Here is a 23,454-nt window from a genome sequence, read left to right as displayed (position 1 = left end):
GTTTGTTGTGGTTGAGGGAGGCCCTGGCCCCCATAATCCCTAAGGGATCCCCCAGCTCGGCTTAGAAGTGATGTTTCTCTCTGAGCAAGGCCTGCATCTCGCTGAGACCTGGAGTGTGCAAGGTTACCCACAGCTCTCCCCCACAAGGGGGAATTAGGAGAGAGTTAAAGATAAATGAGGGTAGGAGGGAAAGAAAAATTGGTAAGAGGAAAAGGGTAAAAGGGTAAATATGGCCAGTTTTGCCCTCCCCTAATTCCAGCAGAGCTCTTTACTTAACTTCCCTTTAAGGTCTGCTAAGGAAAAGATGCATTTCATTTAGATATACTTCTGCTGTCTGCATGCTTTGCTTTGTTTAAGGAGAAAAAGAATGGGAAAGAAATTATAAAGAAAAACATTTTCTTGCTTTCCCTTTTTTAAAACAGGGAGTATGAGTAGGACATGGAAATACCATAAGAGTCGATTTTCCTGCAATCACTAACGTATCTGGGTGGCAGAGGAAATGGAACCATAATGGATGGTGCTATAATCTTTCTTTCTCTCTGCCATGTGAGGACACAGCAAGAAGAAAGCCATCTGCAAGCCAGGAAGAGAGCTTTCACCAGGAACCAAATCAGCCAGCACCTGTTCTTAGACCTCCCAGCCTTCAGAACTGTGAGAAATAAATGTATGTTGTTTAATCCATCCGGTCTATGGTATTTTGTCATGGCAGTCTGAGCTGACTAAGACAGTGATTTGCATGAATTCATTTAGCAGATATTTTCTGAGCGTCTCTGGGTACTATCTCAGGGCTGTGGACAGAGCAATGATAAAGCAGATGGGGTTCTGCCTTCCTGGTGGGACTTGGATTCCAGTGGGGAGATCTGCCACAGACAATAAACGTGTAAACAAACAAGCAAATTTTAGATAGTGATAAGAGCCATGAAGGAAACACAACAGGGCAATACAGTGCAGAATGACTGGGGAGGGGTTACTTTAGATCAGATAGTCAAAGGAAGCTTGCTGAGGAGGGAATATTTGAGTTGAATGATAAGGAAGGGCCAACTAGGAGATAACCTGGTGGAATAAAGTCCGAGGCACAGGGAACAAAGATGTTAGCATTGTGCTAACTGATTGTTACCTCTGAGTTAGGCCAGGTGAAGAATGAAGTAGACTTGAGAGAGTATTAATATCCAGAAGTGGAAGTAAGAGATGCATAGCAAGAGGGGCTTCCCTGGTGGCACAGTGGTTGAGAGTCTGCCTGCCGATGCAGGGGACACGGGTTCGAGCCCTGGTCTGGGAGGATCCCGCATGCCGCGGAGCGACTGGGCCCGTGAGCCACGGCTGCTGAGACTGCGCGTCTGGAGCCTGTGCTCCGCAGCGGGAGAGGCCGCGGCGGTGAGAGGCCTGCGTGCCACGATGAGGAGTGGCCCCCGCTCGCCGCAACTGGAGGGAGCCCTCGCACAGAAACGAAGACCCAACACAGACAAAAAATAAATAAATATAAATAAATTAAAAAAAAAAAAAAGAGATGCATAGCAAGAATACTTACATAAGAAGCTTCAGACTTTGAATATCAATGAAATAATAATGGTCTCAGAATGACCTCCTAAACACTCCCATTTACCATTGCAACAAAAAGAATAAAATACCTAGGAATAAACCTACCTAGGGAGACAAAAGACCTGTATGCAGAAAACTGTAAGACACTGATGAAAGAAATTAAAGATGATACCAACAGATGGAGAGATATACCATGTTCTTGGATTGGAAGAATCAACATTGTGAAAATGAGTATACTACCCAAAGCAATCTACAGATTCAATGCAATCCCTATCAAATTACCAATGGCATTTTTTACGGAGCTAGAACAAATCATCTTAAAATTTGTATGGAGACACAAAAGACCCCGAATAGCCAAAGCAGTCTTGAGGCAAAAAAATGGAGCTGGAGGAATCAGACTCCCTGACTTCAGACTATACTACAAAGCTACAGTAATCAAGACAATATGGTACTGGCACAAAAACAGAAACACAGATCAATGGAACAAGATAGAAAGCCCAGAGATTAACCCACGCACCTATGGTCAACTAATCTATGACAAAGGAGGCAAAGATATACAATGGAGAAAAGACAGTCTCTTCAATAAGTGGTGCTGGGAAAACTGGACAGCTACATGTAAAAGAATGAAATTAGAATACTCCCTAACACCATACACAAAAATAAACTCAAAATGGATTAGAGACCTAAATGTAAGACCGGGCACTATAAAACTCTTAAAGGAAAACATAGGAAGAACACTCTTTGACATAAATCACAGCAAGATCTTTTTTGATCCACCTCCTAGAGTAATGGAAATAAAAACAAAAATAAACAAGTGGGATCTAATGAAACTTCAAAGCTTTTGCACAGCAAAGGAAACCATAAATAAGATGAAAAGACAACCCTCAGAATGGGAGAAAATATTTGCAAATGAATCAACGGACAAAGGATTAATCTCCAAAATATATAAACAGCTCATTCAGCTCAATATTAAAGAAACAAACACCCCAATCCAAAAATGGGCAGAAGACCTAAATAGACATTTCTCCAAAGAAGACATACAGACGGCCACGAAGCACATGAAAAGATGCTCAACATCACTAATTATTAGAGAAATGCAAATCAAAACTACAATGAGGTATCACCTCACTCCTGTTAGAATGGGCATCATCAGAAAATCTACAAACAACAAATGCTGGAGAGGGTGTGGAGAAAAGGGAACCCTCTTGCACTGTTGGTGGGAATGTAAAGTGATACAGCCACTATGGAGAACAATATGGAGGTTCCTTAAAAAACTAAAAATAGAATTACCATATGACCCAGCAATCCCACTACTGGGCATATACCCAGAGAAAACCGTAATTCAAAAAGACACATGCACCCGAATGTTCATTGCAGCACTATTTACAATAGCCAGATCATGGAAGCAACCTAAATGCCCATCAACAGACGAATGGATAAAGAAGTTGTGGTACATATATACAATGGAATATTACTCAGCCATAAAAAGGAACAAAATTGAGTCATTTGTTGAGACGTGGATGGATCTAGAGACTGTCATACAGAGTGAAGTAAGTCAGAAAGAGAAAAACAAATATCGTATATTAATGCATATATGTGGAACCTAGAAAAATGGTACAGATGAGCCAGTTTGCAGGGCAGAAGTTGAGACACAGATGTAGAGAATGGACATATGGACACCAAAGGGGGAAAACTGCGGTGGGGTGGGGATGGTGGTGTGCTGAATTGGGCAATTGGGATTGACATGTATACACTGATGTGTATAAAATTGATGCCTAATAAGAACCTGCAGTATAAAAAAACAAACAAAACAACTAATACTAAACTTTCATTGGGTTATTTGTATGGAAATATGTTAACATAAATGTTTCAGACATTACATGAAATTTCTAAAAATCTTATACTTGTATGTGTATGGAAATATGTATGGAAATATGTTAATATAAATATTTCAGACATTACATGAAATTTCTAAAAATCTTATATGTTCTGGTATGATGTTATATGTAATAATCCTAGTTATTACTTTAAAATGTATATCTCAGAAATAACTAATTTTCTTGTCAACTGCATTATTATGAACTTTCATCAAATCTTTAACTGTGGTCATTTTTAAGTCTTTTGTCATTTACAGACAGTTCTGGGTGTACTCTGATGCTTTTGCAAATATGTTCCTATAAAAGGCTTTCATCTTCAAGAAATTCATGGAAAAGACTCTGACAAGTACAGGTTTCTGGTAACTGACTGTACTGCTGAACTGAATGAATAAGCATTTTCAGAACTCTAATGAAAAACTGATGAACTCATAAAAGTGCTAACAAAAGATCAAGATGAAAAAAAAAATTAATTACATGGGACTGAGTGAACTGATGAGGATGAGTATAATTTTTGTGACTTTCTGTCTGAATTTAAAAAAAAAATCCCACAAGGACTCAGAGGCAAAGAATATACAAATCAATTTTCACTGCAAAGTAAAGGAGCTGTTACAGTAGAGGATTACTGGACTGAATGTCAATATTATGACATAGTATGAGTGTGTTTCATGTTTGGTAATTGCAATCATTGTTGCTTTTGTTGTGGTCATCCATGTACAATGTTTGGTGTCAGTCTATTTATCTCTTGTAAAAATAAAATACAGTGTGTGTGTGTGTGTGTGAAAAAAAAAAAAAAAAAAAAGAATGACCTCCTACTCCACACAAATCCTCCCCTGTATTTCCTACACCATCATCATCTGCCATCCATATAACATGTAACAGCCATACAATATCATGATGTTAATCACAGCATCACCCACCTCCAAGTCAGTTTTATTAGATCAGTGGGGTACATCTGTTACAGTTAACAAACCAATGGTGACATGTTATCACTAACTAAAGTCAATACTTTATTCAGATTGCTAATGTATTTTTCTGTTCTAGGATCCCATCCAGGGCATCACATTACACTCAGTCATGTCTCCTTGGGCTCCTCTACGCTATAACAGTTTCTGAGACATTCCTTGTTTTTGATGACCTTGACAGTTTTGAGGAATACTGGCCAGATATTTTGTAGAATGTCTCTCAATTGGGATTTTCTGTGTTTTTCTCATGATTAGACTAAAGCGATGGGTTACTGAAAAAAAGACCACAGAGGGAAAGTGTCATTCTCATCACACCATATCAAAGGTACATACTATCAACATGATGCATCACTACTGATGTTGACCTTGATGCTTTGGCTAAGGTTCCAAGTCATTTTTGATTCCTCACCTCTCATCCCTGGCATCCTACCAACCACCAGCTTTTACCTAATATAGGTCCCAGGCCCGAGTTCTCATTGGCATCATCCCTACAGCCTCAAGTCCAAGCTCCCGGTCCCTCCCCAGCATCCTCCATCACACTATCAAAGCTGTCCATTCTAAGACAAGCTCTCGTCATGCCCTTTCTCTGGTCAAATAATCCCACTTAGGAAAAAAAAACAAAAAAACCTTTGTTTTAGTTGGAAGATAAAGTCCAAGTTTTCCAACATTACATGTAGGCTACTGACCATAAACTACTTTCTCGTTTCGTCTCCTGTCTTGAGCTCTGGGATTGGCACTAGCACTCGTCACTCACAACCTGCTCATTCCTTCATGCATACTGCATGGGTTACTGTTTACCAAGCTTCTGTTCCATGATGGTTATCCTTCTAAGCCCTGGAGTACAGAAACTGCTGAGAAAGGGTTCCCTACACTCAAGGAGTGTGGGGTAGTTAGAGTGACAAGCCTTGTAAAGGGATAATTGCAGGTTTGTGGGGTAGATGCTAGGTGTTAATTTAGGTGTGTACAAATTGCAAAGGGAGCATCTAGGCCAAAGTTCCTCAGTGGCTCCAGTATGTTGGGGAGATTACACAGGGGAGTGATATATGAGCAAAGACTTGAAACAAGAAAAAAGTTCACCAAGTGGCCAAGAGGCCAAGAGAAGTTCTAGGCAGAGGAAGCCACAACCATGAAGCAAGTTAACACGGAAGTATTTGCAAAGCATGAAAAAATAGCTAGATTGTGACAAAACAAGCTAAGGAACTTGGATGTTAACCCACCGGATAGTGTTTTCAAACTCTGGGTCTTAAAATCCATTTAGTAAGCCCCTGACTATCATTATTTTAGAGTGAAAGCAAATAGAGGAGAAAAAATTAGTTCTGTGAACATTTAGTTTCTGTTACTGAACACGTAAATGTTTGCATGTCTTGGTTTGCAATGTAATCTCTATTTCTTATTGGAAATCACCTTTAAATAAGTTCTTTAAAACACTGCTATAGGGAGGTCTTACAAGGATGGTATCAGGCACGTGTGTTCAAACAGTATTTCTCAAACTTCCCCAATAATAATACTAATTCAGAGCCTATGTTATAAAAACACAGATTCCTAGGCCTCAACCCAGACTCAGAGACTCAGAATGTCCAACTAAACACCTGGTAATCTGCATTTGTTACAAGCACGTTGGGTATTTCTGATGAGGGAAGCTTGGAACACTGATACTCTGACCGCAGAATAGAAAATAGATCAGAATGAGAAGAAACTGGACAGAAGGAGCAGTTAGAAGACACTTGTTATTGTCCAAGAGATGCAAGCCTTGAACCAAGGCAAGAGCAGTGGAGAAAGGAGGAAGTGGTGGCTTCAGGAGACCTTTAGAAGGTGGACTGTAGATGTGGAGGTGCAGGACACGAGGGCACCTGAGTCTCGAAGGTTTCTATCTTGGACACTTGCACAGACATTGGGAATAGAGAAAGAGTAGGTTTTGGGGGAAAGGTAATGAGTTCAGTTTTTGGACATGTTGAATTTGAGGTGAAACCCATAATGAAAAGCAGGCATTTGGACATACCATTCTGGAGCTCAGGATAGAGGTTAAAGTTGGACATAGGAATTTCTGAATTGTTAGCATATAGGTTAGAACTTGAAAAATGAGATTTCCCAGGAAAGGGAGTGGAGTCTGCGGGGCCAAGGGTGATGTGGGGGCAGGGCTTGCAGCACTCACGGCTCCTCATCTGTCCTCAGCCTCCCATCTTTTCCTGCCATGAGATAGCCCTTCCGGCACTCCCTTTCTCTGCCTAACACAATCTAACCAAAGGCTATCTCTCCAGCTCTCACCACCCCAGAGAGAATTAACCCCAGCACTGTGCTACATATCATATCTCCAATCATTTTGGATTAGGGCTGGCGTTGTCCTATTTCCCTTTTCTTCCTGTTAGAGGCAGAAATGTGTCTGGATTCCCAGCACCTCGCACAGAGTAGCTGCTTAATACCTGTTGGTGACACTGTGGAGAAGATTTAAGGAGACCTCATTAATTTGGACTTAAAACTCTAGTATTGGGAGATTCAAGATGGCAGAGGAGTAGGTGGACATGGAGTTTCTCTCTCTCCACAGATGCATCAGGAATACATCTATAGATGCAACAATTCTCACAGAACACTGGCTGAAAACTATCAGAAGCCCTTGGACACCAGGCTATAAAGATCCCTGCATAACTGGGTGGTGTGGAAAAAAAAGAAGGGAGAAGGGGGAGGAGAAGCGGGATGGGACCTGCACCCCGGAACAGGGGAGCTGAAGCAGAGGAGAGATTCCTGAATTCTGGGAAACCCCCTCTCTGACGGGGAAACCCCCTCTCCATTGGGGAAATTGATTGGGACAGAAGGGAAGCATTTGAGGCTGTTGGGAGAGGGTGAAGCGGCCAACCTGTGGCAGACGGGACAGAGTGAGAAATACACAGATGGTCCATACCTCAGCCCTAAGTGCCCTGGACTGGGACGTGTGTTTACAGGTGTGCGAGAGGGTTGGGAGCTGGTGTGTGGGGATTGGAGAACAGGCCCAGAGCGAGAGCTGCTGTTGGCTGTGGGGAGATGGACTGGGGGACGGGAGCGAGGAAATCTGCAGCAGGGAACGCCTATGGAGGAAGACGGGACTGCCATGGAAGCAGGGCGCTACTGCTGAGTCACACACAGTGGAAGGAGCCACTATTGTAACCTCTCTCTCCCCACACACCAGTGCCTGCCTAAGATAATAAAAGAAGCCTGCTTAGGGCTGGCTCTTGTGCGCCGGCTGCTGGGCAATAAAAAAAGCCCCCTCAGAGCTGGCCCTCACACACTGCCTGCAGGGTAATTAAAAAAAAAAAAGCCCTCTCAGGGCTGGCCCTCACATGCCTGCTGCTGGGTGCCAGAAAAACCCCGGCCAGGACTGGCCCTCACGTGCCTTATGCCAGGTGCCAGAAAAGGCCCTCACTAGGGCCATATCTCTCGCGCCCGTGGCCACCGGCTTCCCTGTGCATTTGGCACCACTGGGGCTCCTGCAATCCAAGCAGTCATACCACCTCTGCGCCCGGTCCTCACAGGGGCAGACCCAAGAGCTCCAAGGCAGCCTCAGGACAAGACTCCTGTGGGTGGACCACACACAGAGGTGGGGATAAAACCAAAGCTGAATCCCAGGGATGGGGTGACTAAGGAATAAGATTGAAAATCTTTCCATCAGCTGTACAAGCTGCAGATTAAATCCCCATGATCAGCTAGACGCAGGGTAGACCCTGCGTCTATGGAATATCTGAGTAGACAATAAGAGTTCCCACAAATGAAAACTGTCTACCTCTGGCAGCTGTGGACTTTGGGGGCAGCACACGCAGGAAATGGGCCAGATCAGAGGCTGAGTGGTCCCCACAGGGCACACAGCAGGTCCAGAAACCATCCCAGAGGCAGAGGAGAGCCTCTTGGGGAGGCGGAGGTGGGCTGTGGCTCACGGCATGTGCAAGGACACTTACAGCAGAGACAACAGGAAAAGATAATTATTACTATTAATTTTATTATGTTTTGATTCATTCTGCTGTTGGTTCTAACTGTTTTTTTTTTTGGTTTCTTTTTCTTTCTTTTTTTGCTTGTTTGTTGTTTTAGTTTTTTTAGTTTACTTTTTTTTTTTTTTTTTTTAGTCTTTTGGGATCTCTTATAACATATTTTTATTTTTTATTTTTTTACACGTTTCTATTTTTACTTTGCTTTTCTATTGTCCTGTGTTTTTCCCTTTTTATTTTATTATTATTATTTTTTCAATCATTTTTATCAGTTTGTTTTGTTTCCTTGCTTAATTCTTCAGCTGGCACACTGCTTGGTTTTGTTTTTAGGTTATGTGTTTTTGTTAGTTTTAATCCTAATTGTTTGATTTCATTTTTGAGTTCTTCTATTTGTCTGTTGTCCTCTTGCTTTTCGTTTTCTTTGGCTCTGTTTTTGTTTCTTTTATGTGTGCATGTGTTTCCTTGTTTCTGTTTTTATTTGTTTGATTTTGTTTTTACCATTTCTCTGGGGTTTCGTTTGTCTTTTTTTATCTTCAATATATTTTCTACTTTTTAAAATATATTTCTGTTTCTATGTTGCTTTTCTGTTGTTGTCTTCTTTCCCCTTTCTCGTTTTCTTTCTTTTTTTAAAATATATATCGTTTTTGTCAGTTTGTTTTGTTTCTTTGCTTCATTCTTCAGTGGGCACTCTGCTTTGGTTTTGTTTTTTGCTATTGGGTTTTTGTCAGTTTTCTTCTTAATTGTTTCATTTCATTCTTGGGTTGTTTGTCTGGTTGTTTCCTTGCTATTTGATTTATTTGGTTCTGTTTTTGTTTCTTTTTTGTGTGTGCGTGCTTCCTTGTTTCTGTTTGTTTGATTTTACTTTTTACCATTTGTCTGGGGTTTTGTTAGTCTTTTTTTTTTTTTTAATCCCCTTTATTGCTGGGACAACTGATGTGTGGGGTCTTGGTCCCTCAACCAGAAGTCGGGCCTGAGGCTCTGGAGTGGGAGCACTGAGTCCAGGATGCTGGACCAATAGAGAATTCCCAGCCTCAGGGAAGATTAATCACTGAGAGCTCTCACAGAGGTCTCTATCTGAATCCAAGACCCGGCTCCACCCAACTGCCAGCAGCTCCCAGTGCTGAACCACTCACACCAAACAACAAACAAGACAGGACCACAAACCCACCCATCAGCACACAGACTACCTAAAGACATACTAAGCTCACAGACACCCCAAAACATACCACCTGGCACGGCCCTGCTCATCAGATGGAAAAGACTCAGCTCCACCCCCCAGAACACAGGCACCAGTCCCTCCCATCAGGAAGGCTACACAAGACACTGGACCAACCACACCACCGGGGGCAGAGAACAGAAGCAAGAGGAACTATGACCCTGCAGCTACAGGGAAAGGAGACCTCAAATACTGTAAATTAGACAAAGTGAGAAGACAGAGAAATATCTTACAGGCAAAGGAGCAATATAAAAACCCACAAGAACAAATAAATGAAGAGGAAATAGGCAAACTACCTGAAAAAGAATTCAGAGTAATGATAGTAAAAAGGATACAAAATCTTGGAAATAGAATGCAGTAAATACAAGAAATGTTTAACGAGGACCTAGAAGAACTAAAGAGCAAACAAACAATAATGAACAACACAATAAATGAAATTAAAAATACTCTAGAAGGAATCAATAGCAGAATAACTGAGGCAGAAGAACGGATAAGTGGGGCTTCCCTAGTGGCACAGTGGTTGAGAATCTGCCTGCTAATGCAGGGGACACAGGTTCGGGCCCTGGTCTGGGAAGATCCCACATGCCGCGGAGCAACTAGGCCCGTGAGCCACAATTACTGAGCCTGTGTGTCTGGAGGCTGTGCTCCGCAACAAGAGAGGCCGCAATAGTGAAGAGGCCCACGTACGGCGATGAAGAGTGGCCCCCACTTGCCGCAACTGGAGAAGGCCCTTGCACAGAAATGAAGACCCAACACAACCAAGAATAAAAATTAAAAAAAAAAAAAAAAAGAACGGATAAGTGAACTGGAAGAAAGAATGGTAGAAATAACTGCTGCAGAGCAGAATAAAGAAAAAAGAATGAAAAGAATGGAGGACAGTCTCAGAGAACTCTGGGACAACATTATGCACAACAACATTCGAATTGTAAGTGTCCCAGAAGAAGAAGAAAAAATGAAAGGGTCTGAGAAAATATTTGAAAAGATTATAGTTGAAAACTTCCCCAACATGGGAAAGGAAATAGTCAATCAAGTCCAGGAAGTGCAGAGAATCCCATACAGGATAAACCCAAGGAGAAACATGCCAAGACACATATTAATCAAACTAACAAAAATTAAACACAAAGAAAAAATATTAAAAGCAGCAAGGGAAAAGCAACAAATAACATACAAAGGAATCCCCATAAGGTTAACAGCTGATCTTTCAGCAGAAACTCTACAGGCCAGAAGGGAGTGGCAAGATATATTTAAAGTGATGAAAGGGAAAAACCTACAACCAAGATTACTCTACCCAGCAAGGCTCTCATACAGATTGGACAGAGAAATTAAAAACTTTACAGATAAGCAAAAGCTAAGAGAATTCAGCACCACCAAACCAGCTTTACAACAAATGCTAAAGGAACTTCTCCTTTAGCAGGAAACACAAGAGAAAGAAAAGACCTACAATAACAAACCCAAAACAATTAAGAAAATTGTAATAGAAACATACATATTGATAACTACCTTAAATGTAAATGGGTTAAATGCTCGAACCAAAAGACATAGACTGGCTGAATGGATACAAAAACAAGACCCATATATATGCTGTCTACAAGAGACCCACTTCAGACCTAGGGACACATAGAGACTGAAAGTGAGGGGATGGAAAAAGATATTCCATGCAAATGGAAATCAAAAGAAAGCTGGAATAACAATACTCATATTAGAAAAAATAGACTTTAAAATAAAGACTGTTACAAGAGACAAGGAAGGACACTATATAATGATCAAGGGATCAATCCAAAAAGAAGATATAACAATTGTAAATATCTATGCTCCCAACATAGGAGCACCTCAATACATAAGGCAAATGGTAACAGCCATAAAAGGGGAACTCAACAGTAACACAATAATTGTAGGTAACTTTAACACCCCACTTACACCAATGGACAGATCATCCAAACAGAAAAGAAATAAGGAAACAAAGTTTTAAATGACACATTAGAACAGGTGGACTTAATTGATATTTATAGGACATTCCATCCAAAAACAACAGAATACAGTTTCTTCTCAAGTGCACACAGAACATTCTCCAGGATAGGTCACATCTTGGGGCACAAATCAAGCCTTGGTAAATTTAAGAAAACTGAAATCATATCAAGCATCTTTTCTGACCACAATGCTGTGAGACTAGATATCAATTACTGGAAAAAAAAACTGTAAAAAATACAAACACATAGAGGCTAAACAATATGCTACTAAACAACCAAGAGATCACTGAAGAAATCAAAGAAGAAATCAAAAAATACCTAGAAACAAATGACAATGAAAACACGATGACCCAAAACCTACGAGATGCAGCAAAAGCAGTTCTAAGAGGGAAGTTTATAGCAATACAATCCTACTTCAAGAAACAAGAACCATCTCACATAAACAACCTGACCTTACACCTAAAGCAATTAGAGAAAGATGAACAAAAAAACCCCCAAAGTTAGCAGAAGGAAAGAAATCATAAAGATCAGATCAGAAATAAATGAAAAAGAAATGAAGGAAATGATAGCAAAGATCAAAAAAACTAAAAGCTTGTTCTTTGAGAAGATAAACAAAATTGATAAACCATTAGCCAGACCCATCAAGAAAAAAAGGGAGAAGACTCAAATCAATAGAATTAGAAATGAAAAAGGAGAAGTAACAACTGACACTGCAGAAATACAAAGGATCATGAGAGACTACTACAAGCAACTATATGCCAATAAAATGGACAACCTAGAAGAAATGGACAGATTCTAAGAAAAGTACAACCTTCCAAGACTGAACCAGGTAGAAATAGAAAACATGAACAGACCAATCACAAGCACTGAAACTGAAACTGTGATGAAAAACCTTCCAACAAACAAAAGCCCAGGACCAGATGGCTTCACAGGCGAATTCTATCAAACATTTAGAGAAGAGCTAAAACCTACCCTTCTCAAACTCTTCCAAAAATTTGCAGAGGAAGGAACAGTCCCAAACTCATTCTATGAGGCCACCATCACGCTGATACAAAAAAAACAGACAACAATACCATAAAAAAAGAAAATTACAGGCCAATATCACTGATGAACACAGATGCAAAAATCCTCAACAAAATGCCAGCAAACAGAATCCAACAGCACATTAAAAGGATCATACACATGATCAAGTGGGGTTTATCCCAGGAATGCAAGGATTCTTCAATATATGCAAATCAATCAATGTGATACTCCATATTAACAAACTGAATGATAAAAACCATATGATTATCTCAGTAGATGCAGAAAAATCTTTTGACAAAATTCAACACCCATATATGATTTAAACTCTCCAGCAAGTGGACATAGAGGGAACATACCTCAACATAATAAAAGCCATATATAACAAACCCACAGCCAACATCACTCTCAATGGTGAAAAACTGAAAGCATTTCCTCTAAGATCAGGAACAAGACAAGGGTGCCTACTCTCACCACTGCTATTCAACATAGTTCTGGAAGTTTTAACCATGGCAATCAGAGAAGAAAAAGAAACAAAAGGAATCCAAATCAGAAAAGAAGAAGTAAAGCTGTCACTGTTTGCAGATGACATGACACTATACATAGAAAATCCTAGAGATGCCACCAGAAAACTGCTAGAGCTAATCAATGAACTTGGTAAGGCAGCAGGACACATAATTAATGCACAGAAATCGCTTGCATTCCTATATACTAACAACGAAAAATCAGAAAGAGAAATCAAGGAAACATTCCCATCTACCATTGCAACAAAAAGAATAAAATACCTAGGAATAAACCTACCTAAGGAGGCAAAAGACCTGTATGCAGAAAACTATAAGACACTGATGAAAGAAATCAAAGACGATACAAACAGATGGAAAGATATACCATGTTCTTGGATTGGAAGAATCAACATCGTGAAAATGACTATACTACCCAAAGCAATCTACAGATTCAATGCAATCCTTATCAAGATACCAATGGCATTTTTCACAGAATGAGAACAAAAAATTACACAATTTGTATGGAAACACAAAACACCCCGAATAGCCAAAGCAATCCTGAGAAAGAAAAACGGAGCTGGAGACTCACACTCCCTGACTTCAGACTATACTACAAAGCTACAGTAATCAAGACAGTATGGTATTGGCACAAAAACAGAAATATAGATCAACGGAACAGTATAGAAAGCCCAGAGATAAATCTATGCATATGTGGTCACCTTATCTTTGACAAAGGAGGCAAGAATATACAATGGAGAAAAGACATACTCTTCAATAAGTGGGGCTGGGAAAACTGGCCAGCTACATGAAAAAGAATGAATTAGAACACTTCCTAACACAATAAACAAAAATAAACTCAAAATGGATTAAAGACCTAAATGTAAAACATAGGCAGAACACTCTTTGACATAAATCACAGCAAGATCTTTTTTGACCCACCTCCTAGAGGAATGGAAATAAAATAAAAAATAAACAAATGGGACCTAATGAAACTTAAAACCTTTTGCACAGCAAAGGAAACCATAAACAAGATGAAAAGACAACCCTCAGAATGGGAGAAAATATTTGCAAACGAAGCAACTGACAAAGGATTAATCTCCAAAATATACAAGCAGCTCATGCAGCTCAATATCAAAAAAACAAACAACCCAATCAAAAAATGGGCAGAAGGCCTAAATAGACATTTCTCCAAAGAAGATGTACAGATTGCCAACAAACACATGAAAGGATGCTCAACATCACTAATCATTAGAGAAATGCAGAGCAAAACTACAATGAGGTATCACCTCACATCAGTCAGAATGGCCATCATCAAAAAATCCACAAACAATAAACGCTGGAGAGGGTGTGGAGAAAAGGGAACCCTCCTGCACTATTGGTGGGAATGTAAATTGATACAGCCACTATGGAGAACAGTATGGAGGTTCCTTAAAAAACTAAAAACAGAATTACCATATGAGCCAGCAATCCCACTACTGGGCATACACCCTGAGGAAACCATAATTCAAAAAGAGTCATGTGCCACAATGCTCATTGCAGCACTATTTACAATTGCCAGGACATGGAAGCAACCTAAGTGTCCATCGACAGATGAATGGGTAAAGAAGATGTGGCACATATATACAATGGAATATTATTCAGCCATAAAAGGGAACGAAATTGAGTTATTTGTAATGAGGTGGATGGACCTAAAGTCTATCATACAGAGTGAAGTAAGTCAGAAAGAGAAAAACAAATAACGTATACTAACACACATATATGGCATCTAAAAAAAACGGTACTGATGAACCTAGTTACAGGGCAGGAATAAAGACGCAGACATAGAGAATGGACTTGAGGACACAGGAGGGGAAGGGGAAGCTGGGACGAAGTGCGAGAGTGACATATATACACTACCAAATGTAAAATGGATGGCTAGTGGGAAGCTGCTCTGTAGCACAGGGAGATCAGCTCGATGCTTTGTGACCACCTAGAGGGGTGGGATAGGGAGGGTTGGAGGGAGGCTCAAGAGGGAAGGGATATGGGGATATATGTATACTTATAACTGATTCACTTTGTTGTACAACAGAAACTAACACAAAACTGTAAAGAAATTTTACTCCAATAAAGATATATAATTAATTATTTAATTAATTATTTAAAACTCTAGTGTTTACATTGTAAATGAATTTACTCAAATAATAGCTACCAAACTATTATACATTATTGCCATTGATATTTCTTGACACAGTACCATCTGGGTTCTGTCTTCCTATTTCTAGCTTAACATTCTCACATTTTATTTTAACAAGAGCTACTCAAATTTATCTTTTTCATACCACTGCATAGCATAGAAAGGGTATACATTAAAATCATGCGTGATAGAATAAGTTTCATTTTATCTTAGTATCTAAAGGATTTGGGGCCAAATTACTCATGTATTCTTTGATCAGAAATAGTGTGTACCTTGTGCAACCCCAAAATTAGTTATTTCATTAAAAAATTTTATGATAATTTTTCAAACATATATAATAGTAGAATATTAATAAACTTCCATGTACCCATTATCCACTTCAGTAATTACCAACTCAGGGCCAGTTCTGTTTCATCTCTATCCCCCACTCCTTGCATATTATTTTGAAGCAAATGCCAGAGAGCATGTCCTTTCATCAGTAAAAGAGAAGCCTTTAAAAAAATATATCATTATTACACCTAAAATAATTAACAGTATTTCCTTAACATCATCAAATATTCAGTCATCATTCATATTATCAATTTTTCATAAACATAACTTCTTTTTTAAAAAAATATATTTATTTGTTTACTTAATTTTTGGCTGCGTTGGGTCTTTGTTGCTGCACACGAGCTTTCTCTAGTTGCGGCGAGCGGGGGCTACTCTTTGTTGCGGTGCGTGGGCTTCTCATTGCAGTGGCTTCTCTTGCTGCAGAGCATGGGCTCTAGGCGCACAGGCTTCAGTAGTTGTGGCACATGGGCTTAGTTGCTCCGTGGCATGTGGGGTTCTTCCCTGACCAGGGCTCGAACCCGTGTGCCCTGCGTTGGCAGGCGGATTCTTAACCACTGCGCCACCAGGGAAGTCCCAATATAACTTCTTTTACAACTTAAAAAATAAGATCTATATAAGGTTCACACATTGCAATTGGTTGATATGCCTTATCAATTGGTTGATAAGATATAAATAAGGTTCACACATTGCAATTGGTTGATATGCCTCCTTATGCCTTTTCATCTGTCTCCCTCTTTTTTCATTTTTCCTTGTAAATTATTTATTGACAAAATCAGTTCATTTGTCCTGTAGCGTTCCCCACAGTCTGGGTCTTTGCTGCTTGTGTTCCCACAGTGTAGTGTAACATGTTCCTCTGTCCTCTGTATTTTCTAAAATTGGTAGTTGGAATGAGAAGCTTGACAAGATTCAGATTTTTTGGCAGGACTTTTTCATGGGTGGTAGTGTCTTCTTCCTTCTTCCATCAGGAGGTAAATATTGTTTGGTTGTCTCTCTTTTTTGTTATGTTAGTAATCAGTGACGTTCAATGTCAAGATCCATTAGTTCTTTAGGAGTTGCAGAAAGGTAATACTCTAATTTTACCATTCCTTTGTCATTTAGCAGCTGAAATACTTCTGTAAAGAGGAGCTTCACTGCATGTATTATTCAGTTACTCAGGGATATTGTTCACATAGGGAAGAGAGGTAAAAATAATAGAATTTATTTACCAGTTTTCAAATCAATAATGAATTGCTTCCCAATCATCTTTTAAACGTGATGAATTTTTTAAGCATCATTATGAACTCATAGATTTAAACATATTTGTATATTTCAATCCCCTGCTGTTGTTATTCCTATTGATGCTCAAATTGTCACATCTTTGGCTAATGGGAGCCTCTTTAGATTGGCTCTGGAGTCCTTTAGGAATGACCCTAGTAGTCTTTGATAGCTTTCTTGCCATCTGTATGACAAGATGTTTCAAGTTTCTCTCGTTCATTTCCTGCCCCAGACCTTGAATCAGTCTGGCTCCTTTTTATTTTTTTTAATTTTTAAATAAAAAAAAATTTGTTTTTAATTTTAAAATGAAAAAAAATTTTTTTTTCATTTTAAAATTATTTTTACATCCTGGCTCCTTTAAATGGAAGATGGTATTTCCAGACCTCCATCCAGGCTCTGGGGGTGGTCACTGCCCTTGGGTTGATTTGACATTGACTTCAGAGTTTTAAATTTCTCAGACATACTGGTGGCTAACAACGCAGGCTCCAGAGGTAGACAGGCAAGCAGCAGAGGCTCCTGGGTTTGAATCAGGGCCCTACCACTTATTAAGTATGTGACATTGGCCCATTTTATCAACTTATCTGTGCTTCAGCTTTCTCAGTTGTAAAATGAGACTAATAACAATGCCTAAATTCACAAGATCCTGGTGAGATTTAAATGAGGTAATTCCTGTCAAGTGCTTAGAATGGAGCCAGACCACAGGACTTGTGTAAGGGTTGGCCATTAGTATTCTTATTACTACTCTCTTTTTAGCCTTGTCATTGTTGTCTGCTCATACTGTGGGTCATCTTGTATGTGACACAGACTTAGTGTTATTCATAACTAGTGACACAGTGATTTATTTTAAAAAATGATTCTAAAGTTCCATCTGCAACTTTTATCCCACTAATGTGCAGCTCTAAATGATGTAACACTCACACATATTAGAACATTTCCTATAAAGGAATCCAAATTCAACAAAGCTAATAGCATTCGTAAGGTCCCCAAGCACCAGGGTACTTCCTGCTTTTTATACTCGTCTGGAAAGGGGCAAGTTGGCAGGAGCCTGGCTGGGAGTGGCCCAACTGGGGAGTTAAGGTCTCACTTTCCACTGGAGTCACTGCCAAGCCCCATTTGTCTGGTCTTTCATAGTGGAGCACAGGGAGCTATTAGGGGCGGCATCTCCCAAAGCCCTCCAGCTCTGTTTCTAATCAAATTGGTGGAGCTGTGAGACATATCTCAGGTCACATAACACTGGTCCCGTCTGGATGCCCATCCGTATTATCAAATATCCATCCATTCAGCTATTTGCAATACAACTCTTTCTTCAGGTTTGGGGGTTAAAACATTCAGGGCCGCCGCCACTGAATAGTTCAGAATAAAGACAGTGAAAGAGAAGCCGCAGCCTGGGGGCTGTTTCCCTGGTGGTCCGCTAGATTCCAACAAGGCTCCAGGCACCTCGCTAAACCGGAAAGCCCAACAGAGCCCTAACATGAAGAGTGTCTAAACTGCTTATGCCATGGGTTCCTTGAAACAGAGGCGTTTGCTTGCAATTATACCTCCTTGCATCACTGACATATAATTGCACTGTCATTGCATCAGCTATGCCAAGTTGTCAGCAAGGCTCTGGCCAGAAATTCCCAGGATGTACCAGGTCTATCATTGCCTAAATAAAAACTTACTCAGTTGTTTTCCTCTTTTTTTTATATGTGAGTGTGTGTCTTGATAGAAAGCACTCAGGATTTTTTTTTGAGTAGCTTATATGTTATTAAGATGATAAAGCATTTAAAGCACTTTAAAAATAATAATTGTAATCCAAATGTTTGTCAACAGGGACGTGTCTGTGGATAAATGATGGTAGATTCATATAATGGAAATGATTCAGTCACTAAAAATAATAAAGTGGATCTTTCGGTGTTGACATAGAAACATGTTTTTGAGAGGAAAAAAAAGTTTAAAAACAGTATGTATAGTGGGATCATATTTTAGTAAAATAATAATTATTATACATGTTGGCATATGAATAGAAAAAATCTGAAGGATAGCCCAAGCTGTTAATAGGGATTATCTCTAGGGGTGAAATTATAATTGTCTTTTCTTATATATTTCTATAGTCCCTGAATTTCTTATGAATAAGTATTAAATTTTTTAATCAGAAAAAGAGATTTTTGGAAAAATCAATGTTGTTATTGATATATCTTGTTCAGAACAGCGAAAGAATATATTATCAATTGTAATAATATTAGTGAGATTTCTCATGGTAGCTTCTTGGTTGAGTGGTATAATATTAGTAAGCCTCTGTGAAAATAGAAGTTATTATTAATATAGTAACTGATGTGTTGAAAAGCAATATACCTAGCCTTCACTGAATCCAAAATAATTTAGTGTATGTTTTTATGCATATATACAACCAAAAAGTTTGATAGAACAATGAACAAATCACATTCATTCATTAAACGTATTTTCCACTAATAGTATGTTCCAGTCAATGTGCTAGATGTGTAAGTACTAGCTAGACAGTGGTGAAAAAGATAAACCCAGTTTCTGTCTTCCTATGGTATGAACAACCGTATGTATATCCTGGAGCATAGCAACAATTAACTAGAAGAACTGCTGCATGTGAATAAATAGTAAGCAACTAAATTAATTGTACTGCTCAAATTTTTATGGCTACAGTGAATTTTTCCTTTGATAAGGGCTAAGTGACTAAAACTGTATATTTCATCAGCATATTCAAATTTTACAAAATTATCACTCACTGTAGGATATAGTATCATATACTTTGACACTTCTAAATCAAACGTAAAATTAAAAGAACATAAATAGTTGGGAAATCTTCTTTCTTACTGGTATTTCAGTTTTAGATGTGATATCTGAATTCTAAAGACATGAAGAAAGTCTCTGGTCTCATTTTGAATTATAAAGTTAACAAGTCAATTTTTAAAAATTATTAATATTAACTTTCCTTAAAGATGAGATGTTCTTATTTCATAACCTTCAGTCCAAACCATGCCCACATATTTTAGTCCTTTCTTTGCAACAGATGGCGATTTAGGGGGAAAGAGAAGGGAGGCTCAAAATGTCAAGTGAAATAGCATTGGATTTAGATTTGGAGAGTAGAAATTCCTTGAAGATGTCATATCTACTATTACTCTACGCCAGGGGTCAGCAGACTTTTGCCGTAAAGAACCAGAGAGTAAATGTTTGGGGCCTTGTGGGCCATAGAGTCTCTGTTGTGATGGGGTTCAGGACATACTATCCCAAAAGAGGGCACCTTGGCATATTAAATATTTTAAGCCAAAGGAATTTTAAAAAACAGCAAAAGCAGGAAGGTCACTCAGGCCTCTCCCTACTTGTCCTCTTCCCTGAAACAGGTTGTAAAACTCCCATGTGAAAGGTGCCTTCCCTGTACCAGAAGGAAAGAAGACATTCTTAGCACCAAAAGCAGGGAACTGAGGACCGAGAAGGCTGTACAAGCAAACCTGATTAAACTAACCCTTATCTTCCTACTTATTTCTTCATCATTTACTACCCCAGCCCAAACCTCTTTGTCTTGTCAATTCTTCACAAATGTATTTGTGAAGAAAGTTATAAAAGCTTCCCATTCTGGTCACTTTGGGTCTTTATTCACTTGTAAAGGCTCCTACATACACATAAAAATTCAATAAAATTTATATGCTTTTGTCTTGTTCATCTGTCTTCTGTCAGTTTAATTTTCAGACCCAGCCAGGGACCCTACGAGAGTTAAGGAAAACTTTTTCCTCCCCTACCATAGAGATGACTCAACTCTGCTATTGTAGTACAGAAGCCCCCATTGTCTACACATAAACAAATGGGTGTGGCCATGTCCCAATAAAAAGTTATTTAGGGACCCTAACATTTAAATGTTATATAATTTTCAAATGTCATGAAATATTGTCTTCTTCTGATTGTTTTCAATCATTTAAAAATGTAAAATTCATTCTTAGCTGGCCAGTCTGACAGAAACCTGGTGGTAGTCAGACTGGACCCATGGCTATAGGTTACTGGCCTTCGCTGCAGGCCAGCCCTTGATGGCTGCTTCTCTTTATACCTGGAATCGGGGAGGGGGGTGTGGTAGGTAGGGGAAGGAATACAAGAGATTTGTAAAACAAAACTTCATAATGTTATGTTTCTAAAAGCAACTTTGTCTCTTTATTAATCTAAGAAGTTACTAACATAAAGTACATTTTTAAACCAAGTTAAGAAAACATTTAAAGAAACAGTGAGGCAGCTCTGAATGAAAGAGCTGTCCATTCTTTGCCAGTGTTCTTGCTGGACATTGGTTAAAAACTGAAAACAAAAACAAAACTTTGCTTGTATTAAGAGGTGAGAAATAGCATCTCTCTATTGTTTTCATTTACATTTCTTTGATTACTACTCATATGGAATTTTTCCATGTTCATAAGCCATTTATATTTCTTTTTTGGTGAATTGCTCATTGCCTTCTGCCCATTTTTGTGTTAGGATATTTATTTTTCTAATTTAGTTTACGCAAGCTCTTTGTATTCATATGAACCCTTTATCTACTATTATAGGTAACAAATATTTCCCCATTCTCCCTAGCTCTCTTATGTTATATAGTGTGTTTATGATAGTTCATCTTTTTAGTCAAAAGCAATCTTTTCACAACCTACAGACTGGGAGAAAATATTTGCAAATGATGCAACCAACAAGGGTTTAATTTCCAAAATATACAAAAAGCTCATAAACTCAATAACAATAAATAAATAAATAAATAAACAACCCAATCAATAAATGGGCAGAAGACCTAAATAGACTCCAAAGATTTCTCCAAAGAAGACATACAGATGGACAATAAGCACATGAAAAGATGTTCAACATCACTAATTTTTAGAGAAGTGTAAATCAGACCTAAAATGAGGTATCACCTCACACCAGTCAGAATGGCCATCATTAAAAAGCCTACAAATAATAAATGCTGGAGAAGGTGTGGAGCAAAGGGAACCCTCCTACACTGTTGGTGGGAATGTAAATTGGTGCAGCCACTATGGAAAACAGTATGGAGGTTCCTTAAAAAGAAAAAAAGAAAAACAGAGTTATCAATATGATCCAGCAATCCCACTCCTGGGCATATGTCCAGACAAAGCTCTAAATCCAATAGATACAGGCACCCCGATGTTCATAGCAGCACTATTTACAATAGCCAAGACACTGACACAAACTAAATGTCCATTGACAGATGAATGGGTGAAGAAGATGTGGTATAAATAAGATGGAATACTACTCAGTCATAAAAAAGAATAAAATAATGCCATTTGCAGCAACATGGGTGGACCTAGAGATTATCATACTAACTGAAGAAAGTCAGACAAAGACAAATATCATATGATATCACTTATATGTGTAATCTAAAATATGATACAAATGGACTTATTTACAAAACAGAAACAGACTCACAGACATAGAAAACAAACTTATGGTTACCAAAGGGGAAAGGCGGGGGAGGAATAAATTAAGAGTTTGGGATTAGCAGATACAAAATACTATGTATAAAATAGATAAACAGCAAGGTCCTACTGTATAGCACAGGGAACTATATTCAATATCTTTTAATAACCTATAATTTAAAAGAATATGAAAAAGAATATATATATATGTATAACTGAATCACTTTGCTGTACACCAGAATCTAACACAACATTGTAAATCAACTATGCTTCAATTAGAAAAAAGCAGTCTTTTCTTTTATATTTTATTTCTTTTATGTTTAAAATAAACTTCCCCGCTTCAAGATCACATAAACAATTGATTATGTTTCCTACTATTTGGGGAGTTGCATTTTGTTTTTCTTTTTGGCCACAGTGTGGGGCTTGCAGGATCTTAGTTCCCCAGCCAGGGATTGAACCCAGGCCCTCAGCAGTGAGAGTGCGGAGTCCCAACCACTGGACCGCCAGGGAATTCCCAGGAGTTGCATTTTCTATTAAACTGTTGGGACTTGGAATTTACTTTGATGTATAAGCTAGGGATCCAAAGTAATATTTTCCTAAATAGCTCATCTATTTTCCTATATTCAAATCCTGCCTAATCTTCAATCTCAGCTCAAATGCATGTCCTCCATGAAGGCTTTCAGGATCTCCCACTTGGGAGAGAGCTCACTCTCCTCTCAATTCCTACTGTCCTATGGTTTTTCTTTCTTTCTCGTATTATGATTATCTGTGCATCTCTCTTCTATTGTACCACACTGTAAGTTCCTCGAGAGCTGGGACTGAGTGGTATTCATCTTTGTATCCCCCAAAGGTCTCACACACTGGTGGAAAGAAAGGGTGAGTGATGGCAGCTCAAGGCCCTACCCCCATGCCTCTGCTGCCTCTCACAGAGGGAGGGTGGATCAAAGCTCACAGCCAGGAGGGAACTGCCTGCCTAGTGCATCTGGGGGATTTGTGGTGGCCATGAGTCCAAGGCAGCTGTTATTTAAACAAGACTGGTATTTATAGAACAAGGTCATGCACTCTGGGCTGAGCAGATACAAAAGTGAGCAGAGATGTCAGTCAGGCTCTGGGTAGATAAAGGGCCCTCTGGGCACCCGGAGACCTCATATCCGTGAGCATCAGGAATGTCCACGCCACTCCCAGGCAAACAGGGATCCCGAGACAGGATTTCTCACCCTTGACCAAGTATAATTACAAAAACAGAGTTTGGGAA

The 23,454-nt window shown here is 39.1% G+C and overlaps 1 protein-coding gene across 1 annotated transcript in view; it reads right to left on the bottom strand.

Moving 5' to 3' along the window:
* Window positions 1–3,240: 3,240 nt before the first annotated feature.
* Window positions 3,241–23,454, bottom strand: part of CLHC1 (clathrin heavy chain linker domain containing 1) — a 128,096-nt gene continuing 107,882 nt past the window's right edge. The window contains exon 14 of the transcript XR_014235115.1: window positions 3,241–4,650. The gene's annotated coding sequence lies outside the window, so the exon portion shown is untranslated. The remainder of the gene's footprint in view (window positions 4,651–23,454) is intronic.

The sequence above is a fragment of the Balaenoptera borealis genome (assembly GCF_965194805.1).
Source record: "Balaenoptera borealis genome assembly, chromosome: 15".
Classification (NCBI taxonomy): domain Eukaryota; kingdom Metazoa; phylum Chordata; class Mammalia; order Artiodactyla; family Balaenopteridae; genus Balaenoptera; species Balaenoptera borealis.
The sequence above is the reverse complement of the archived record's forward strand: the minus strand, read 5'-3'. Positions and strand labels throughout refer to the sequence as shown.